General features: G+C 38.7%; 1 long non-coding RNA gene across 1 annotated transcript; it reads right to left on the bottom strand.

Moving 5' to 3' along the window:
• Positions 1–492: 492 nt before the first annotated feature.
• On the bottom strand, positions 493–5,953 carry LOC126640282 (uncharacterized). Its single transcript, XR_007628974.1, has 4 exons — positions 5,808–5,953; positions 5,104–5,202; positions 3,861–4,009; positions 493–609 (listed from the first exon to the last, which is right to left on the bottom strand). It is a non-coding gene; the product is annotated as an uncharacterized LOC126640282 (long non-coding RNA).
• Between the last annotated feature and the right edge of the window lie 980 nt (positions 5,954–6,933).

Here is a 6,933-nt window from a genome sequence, read left to right as displayed (position 1 = left end):
ATAACAAAAGCAGTTTCAACTGAAAATTGGCGCGCATGGAATGTGTCACATGTGAAGACAACTAAGATTTTAATTTCAACTTTAAAAAGCCAGAAATCCTATGGTTTATTTATCTTTGCATTGCAGGCACATCCTGAGGCAAATAACTCAAAGGAAGGATTTCCAAGAGCCAGCCCTTATCTGGAGGACATGAAATGGAAGTGTTAATAGCACCGATATACAGGTGTTGGTGTCACGGCAATAATATACTACAAGTCAGACTGACACTTCCATAAATGAAAGTGTCAAAACAGTAGAAATCAAGGCTGTGAAATTTTCTCCACTTCCAAAACCAGGTCTCAAACAGGTATTCAAATATTCAGCTGGAATTTGCAACTATATTTAGGATGACAATTAAAACTGACTTCTTTTCACTAAAAAAAAACAATGCATGATGATGCTAGCATCAACAGAACAGAAATAAAAGGAATAGCTGCAGTATGCTTACCTGTTCCAGGTGAGAGGTGCTCATGGGCTGTGAACCACCTGTTCCCGCGAAGGTAAAGCTCTTTCTCACTATAGGACAAAGATATTTCCGATGTTTTAGGTGGAGCTACTTGGAGATCAACACTTTTTGTGGGCAAAAAAAAAAAGTATCAGTGCCAAAGAGAAACATTCACATATTGAAGTAAAACTCAGTCTTATCAAAGTGGGATTTGTAACTCTAAAGAGAGGCTCTTTGATTGTGTTTTTTTTTTTTTAAATGTGTTGCTGTCATTTCTTCTCATCAGATTTGACCAGAAGGCTTCTTTCTACCTTTAGTAAGACTTTCAGTAAGAATTTATAGTTTATTTTATATGACAGGAAAGAAATTAATTACTCTCAACCTAAAATAAGCCAATAGAAATTAGGATCTTAGCCCAGTTTGAAGTCAAAGGTAAGTATGTGTGATCATCTGATCTTCTCAAGGCAAAATGGATATGATGGAGCAAGACAGATTATTTGTCTGATCATTTCCCTTGACCTTTGATGAAAATGTTGATTTCTCTAAAGAAGTCCTTTGGATTTGGCTCTTTTGCCTCTGCAAATTGGAACTCATAAACAATGGTAATTTCCTTCAATACAGAGAAATAAAGCATGGGGCAGATGGGATTATCATACATGACCAAGAGGTAAAAGCAGGGAAAAAGTGGACATGTTCTAGCTCTCTGCAAACACAGCTGCTGCGAGTAGAGGAGGGATGATCTTCACATTCCCTGCTTAATTCTGCTCACTGGGGTGACAAGCTGTAATGGCACCACAACGAGAGTTCATGGGCATGGAGTACAAACCGAGTGAGCACTTTTCAAATCCAAATTTTGCGTTTCTGTACCGATAACTGTGTTGTTTACACAGAGTTTCCAAGAGATGAAATAATGAGGCAAGCAGATCTTTAGCAGATAAGGATACAAGCAGAGGGAGGAAGCAGCTTGTGAGAATAAGTTAAAAGAGGGTAGGAAAAGGAGGGAAATAAGGGGGGAAAGTGGGAGAGAAAGGTTGAACCCATTTGCTCCTCAGCACAGCAGAGCCTAATGAAATCAGGGAGTCCCTGGCATCGCTTTGACATCTACATAGGCATGCCCAGTCCTGCCTTCTTTGCTTCCCCCCTGCAGGCTGCCAGGTGAATAAGGGCCTCTTTCTTCATTGCCTTTTATTCCACCCTTGATTCCTTGAGTTATGAAGGCTGAAGAGATACAACAGCTACAAACTCAAGTCCTCACTTAGTGTAAGAGCACTGGTTTGAGGTATCCCAGTGCCTTCAGAGCACTTTTGGAAAGTTCTTCACATCCACCTGCAGAATCTGTTTATGCTACAAAAACTTTGGCATATTTGCAGAGCCCCAGAGTTACGTCACTGATGCAAGACATAGCGTGCCATGCTATGTACATCACCTCCCAGAAACACCATCAAAAGTATAGACTAAGTTATGTGAGGGGAGTTGCTTTCCTCATCAGTCAGGAAGATTACTTTTTTCATGTATGTCTCTGTCTGGATGTTCAGAAAAATGCAGACAACCTTCACCCCATCACTGTGCTTTCTAATTGAAGAGTGCTTGTGGAAAAATGACTCATTCATTTAAGAGCCTAAAGGACATTGAGTGCTTTCAAAAATCGAGGGAATCCTGTCAGAGGCTAAATCAGTCAGATTGGAACTAACGAGACATTCTTTTTAATTCAAATTTCATGTGCAATTAAAGAAGTCAGTGCCAAGAACTTTGATTAGTGCAGAAACGGGAGATCATCAGAAGCATAGTGTGTTTTGCAGGTAGCAAAGGCCATTCTGGCCTCTGCAGTGTGGAACAGATTGATGCTTTGTGTGAAGGTGACACCTTCAAAAGCAGCAAATGGAGAACTGCAAATGTAACTCCTCACTCCCCAGACCTTGCTCTGTTACTGCACTGGTGAAATAGGATTTATTTATTTCTGGACACATTTCTAAAATGAGAAGTTGCTCTTACATTTGAATATATATTAGAAAAAAAAGCTGTGAATGGGAAAAACTCCCTAATGTGCCCCCACACTGCAAATGGCCATTAGATTAGCTTCCAAGGACACAATTAAGTTTCACCTCAGTCTGTCTTATAGCTAAAAATTCAATCCTGAGGTTTATTTAAATTTAATCTTTTTTTTCCCATCTCTGAATATTGCACTGTGTAATTCTGCAGATTAAAAAATATTTTTGGTAAGCATTAGGTTTAGTTTAAAAAAAAAAAAGAAAAAAAAAAAAAGAAACCACCAAAACTGGCAGGGATTGTCATAGAAGTGCAAGCAGATATTCCATTATTCAGGGTATTTATATTAGGGATTTTCTATGGATTTAAAATATCTCAGCACCTCATAAGGATTAATCAATTTATGTTTACAAAACCAAGGTATGTAGCCTGGTTGACTTGGGCCTGTGTGTTCACCTTATCCCTTATAGCAGTTTCTGCCTTCCCTCTAATTTTTTCCCTCCTGGACCTCAACCAGTGCACAATTCCAGCAGGATCTATTTGCTGGAAACAAGTTTCCCTCTGTCAACACTCCTCTAAGTCAGGGCAGAGTTCTTGCTCACAACAGTCACAGAGACACTGACAATTTCTCCATGATCAGAAGGAACATCTATAGCTGAGGTAGGAGTTACCTTGTCTCTCTTGGACCTCAGTTCAGTGTTTTAACCACAGTGTTTTAGCCACATTTAGCTAGTAAATAATCAGAGCAAAGTATGGAGAGAAAACAGTGCAAGTCAGCCTCCCAGATGCTGACTGTACCAGAAGCTCTCAATCAAAGGAGGACTGTATGGATGACTGTATGGGCTTACAGATTCTTTTATCCAGTGTTACAGCTCTAGAAAAATAAACTGGACATATTTTTACTGCTCTGTGCCTGTATGAAGCTCTGCCCTAAATAAACTGGTAGTGTCAATCCAATACAAAGTGTTGTGTGGATAATGGAAAGTGGTGACCAAAACCAAAATGCCAGGATGGAGCACGGAAGCCTGTACCTGTGTGGCCAGTGTCAAAACTTTCTGTGAATAAATAACAGATCAGTATCACGGACCAGAAAGCACAAGTATGAAGTTCATCCCAGCAGAAAAAGAAAAATTGAAGTATTTAAATGAAAAAACCAAAGAAGGAGAATCAAAGCCAGTGAGTAACAAAACTGAGTGAGCTTCCCAAGAGAACTGCATGCAATGATAGTTAGGCACTAACAATGCAAAAAAGCATTGATTTCTTAAAAATCATTTGAAAGCAAACAAATATTGAGTGCAGCTGTCAAGATCTCTGTATACAAAATATTCAATGATTTGCACAAAGTTAAACAGTCATGCTTTTGTCTTCCTCTAACCAGACTGTCCCAAACCTGAGCACAGATCTTGAGTCCTCCAGCTTCAGCATGTTTTCCCTCTGAGGTGCATGCTTTGATTTCTCATGCCTATGTTATTATATCATCTCTGCCCTTCCTTCCTTCTAAGCTTTGGTCCTTTTCAAATCATGTAGAAGGGGCATCATCTGTAGTAGAAAAATGTTTAGCTGCCATTACTATACAAATGAATAGTAATAGTTAAATCAGTATGAGACTCATTGACCTCAAAAAAGTTATGACTTATATCAGTTGAAACACAGTCATATGTTTTGGGACTATCAAATACTATTTCCAAATCAATGTGTCGTTTAACATTTCCTACCTCAGTTCAAATATGTGACCTGCTCTGTTGTGGCCCGAAGGATTGCAGCAGTTGAACATTTATTATGATTTCAATGTAGCAATGCCCAAGGGCCTCTACCAGAATCCGGATCCTGCTCTTTTTAGTGCTTTTAAATGTACAAGAAAAGGAAGTGGGTCAGGAAAAGCTTACAATCAAAAGAGTAGGCAACACCATCAGGCTGTTCAAACTAGCGAACTGGGAAGCATACCAACAGTTTTCAAGCTAAGTTTGAAACACCATTCCACTTGATAAAATGGAAAGGAGTAGGAAAACCTGCCAGCTCTTTTAAGCAATCATATGCACTTACCCCAAAAGCAGAACTTTACACTCCAACTCAACTTACTGAGTAGAAAACTCGTGTAAAAAGGGTAAATTAAGATGTCCCTTCTCTCCAGGATTGCCCATTAAGTGTCTTACGAAAAATGCCATAGCAAAATAATTGTAGCTCAGAATAGGAAGTCTTATTGATGTGAAACATGGAAACCCTTTAAAAGGCAAGTATTTTGATGAGAAAGAGACACAGAAGTTATGGAATTTTAACTAATATCTGACCGCTTCCCTTGGCATGTTCAAGCTGCCCACTGACACGCAGGCCAAAACAACAGCAACAAGATCATACTGACCTTCTTTTTAAAGATGTAGCTTAGAAAGCGCAAAAAAGTATCAAGAAAATTTTGCACAAAAAGGTAACTCCTTTTCAAGTACTTTTCACTGGATTCTAGTAGCATTAAATACCTCTGTAGCCTATCCTCACGAGGCAATAAAGCAAACAGTTTATTTTCCTAGACTTAATTTTATATGTCCGTGTAGCTTGATTTATATACCAGGGAAAACAAGACCATTAAGGATGAAAATAATTGAACACAAGGGCAACAAGAAGGAATGATGTAAACTCACCTGATAGAGTGATTTTTCTCTTCTTACAATCCTTACCACTTGCATGGTATTTATGAACTTGAGGAAATAATAAATCTAAGGGTGCAAAGAGACAGGCTACTGGAAAGAAGAGGAAGAAGATTTAGATCCTTGGTTGCAAAGGCTAAAATAAAGGGCATAGAATCAATGATCTTATGTGTTATTTTCCATTTTCAAAGGGGTTTGCATTATTGTCTTATTCATCCTCATTACCACCTTCAGAGAAAATAATAGTGTAATGTGGTTACAACAAAAGCTTTGGACAATTGGTTCCAACAGTTTCTCCATACTAATAGATAAAACTACTGTCCACTTACTGCTTGTAACAATTTGAAATCATTCTACCTACAATGCAGTATTTTATACATGTAAGTGTTTGATAGGTTGGAGTCTGAGTGTTTTGTTCCACAGCCTGCCTAAAGGTGGATAAGTCACATCTAAATCAATGAGATATCACTTCAGCAGGCAATTTAAATATATGTCTAGCTTTAAGTTATATATCTATTTCAAACCGGGCCTCTTGAAAGCATTTTTTCAAGTCACCTGCTGGCTAGAGAAAATTCAGCAGGACTGGAAAATTGTAGGAAAGTACTTCATGGTAGATGAACGTTGCTACCTTACTCAATTGCAGGGACAGGAAAGGGTCCTGGGACAAGAGTTGCAGTGGTAGTATTCACCTCCCTTACCTGTGGAGTGTTGCAGTGTAGACGTGTACACCTTAACTATCCTTCAAGGTCTCTCTGTAGTCAATGGAGAAACTGGCTCTCGTAAGTGCAGCTGCAATCAATCTCAGCCTAAGACAGATGGTAGGACAGGGAAGATCAATCATGACCCTTAGACCCCTCTTTCTCTCTACTTATGAAGGAAATTATCCCAAAGGCAGGCACCTACATTGCAGTTGCCTAACATTAGGTGAGATTAGATCCTCTTTTTCTTTTCAGGATGAAACTCTTACACAAAGACCTGGAATCATATTTGCGTTTTCCTTGATATAGTTTCAGATCCTACTTTTATCTCTAGTCATCCATCCATCTTAAGATCCTTCCTCCTGATCCCATGCTGCTAAAGATACCAAAATGTGAGCCTGCCACTGGCAATGTGTACTTGCCCACTCTTTCTTTTGTGACAGTGACACTACTAACTGCAGCACCTGAGACCAAATGTGTCCTCAGCGTTCAACCAGAAATTCTGCAGCTGCAAGAGGACTTGGTAAAACATTTAGAAATAAAATAATTGCCAAATGCAGTGAAATGCTGCATTACTTGTGTGGATTACTCTTCACTACCAAAAAATGCAATCCTGTCAATAAATAAATAAATAAATAAACAAACAAATAAATGGCCAATTGATTCCTACATGTGACTTATTCCTACTTAAATTCAAAGTATAGAAGTGTCTATTGTATTTTGAATATAATTTATCCTGGACATTCAATTTGCTCAATTTAGTCAAACAGCATACTTTCTTTCTGGGATATGATTAATTTCCCAGGTGAGGTAACACCTGATCTAGAGCTGAATGGAAACTAGAAACCAGCCTTTGTGAGGTTCAGTGCTGCTTTTAAAATATATAGTTATCAACCTGAAAGCTTAAAACCATGCTAGCCAAAGACTTTTACAGGTTCTTGACTGTATGCTGGGCATCTGTCTCCAGAGATGTCAATAGGATTGTGCACAATGCAGGTTAATTGTGGGTATGAATCTTGTCAGATTGGGTCTTAGATACTCAATGCCACAAGGTTCTGGCCTTCTGGCCCTAGTTTATCAATCAAGAGAACTATTCATGTAATCTACTCTTTTCACTGAAGTATAA

This window comes from Myiozetetes cayanensis, unplaced genomic scaffold, assembly GCF_022539395.1.
Source record: "Myiozetetes cayanensis isolate MyiCay16 unplaced genomic scaffold, myiCay2020 scf2-11, whole genome shotgun sequence".
Classification (NCBI taxonomy): Eukaryota; Metazoa; Chordata; class Aves; order Passeriformes; family Tyrannidae; genus Myiozetetes; species Myiozetetes cayanensis.
Note: the sequence above shows the minus strand (reverse complement) of the source record. Positions and strands in the feature narration are given on the sequence as shown.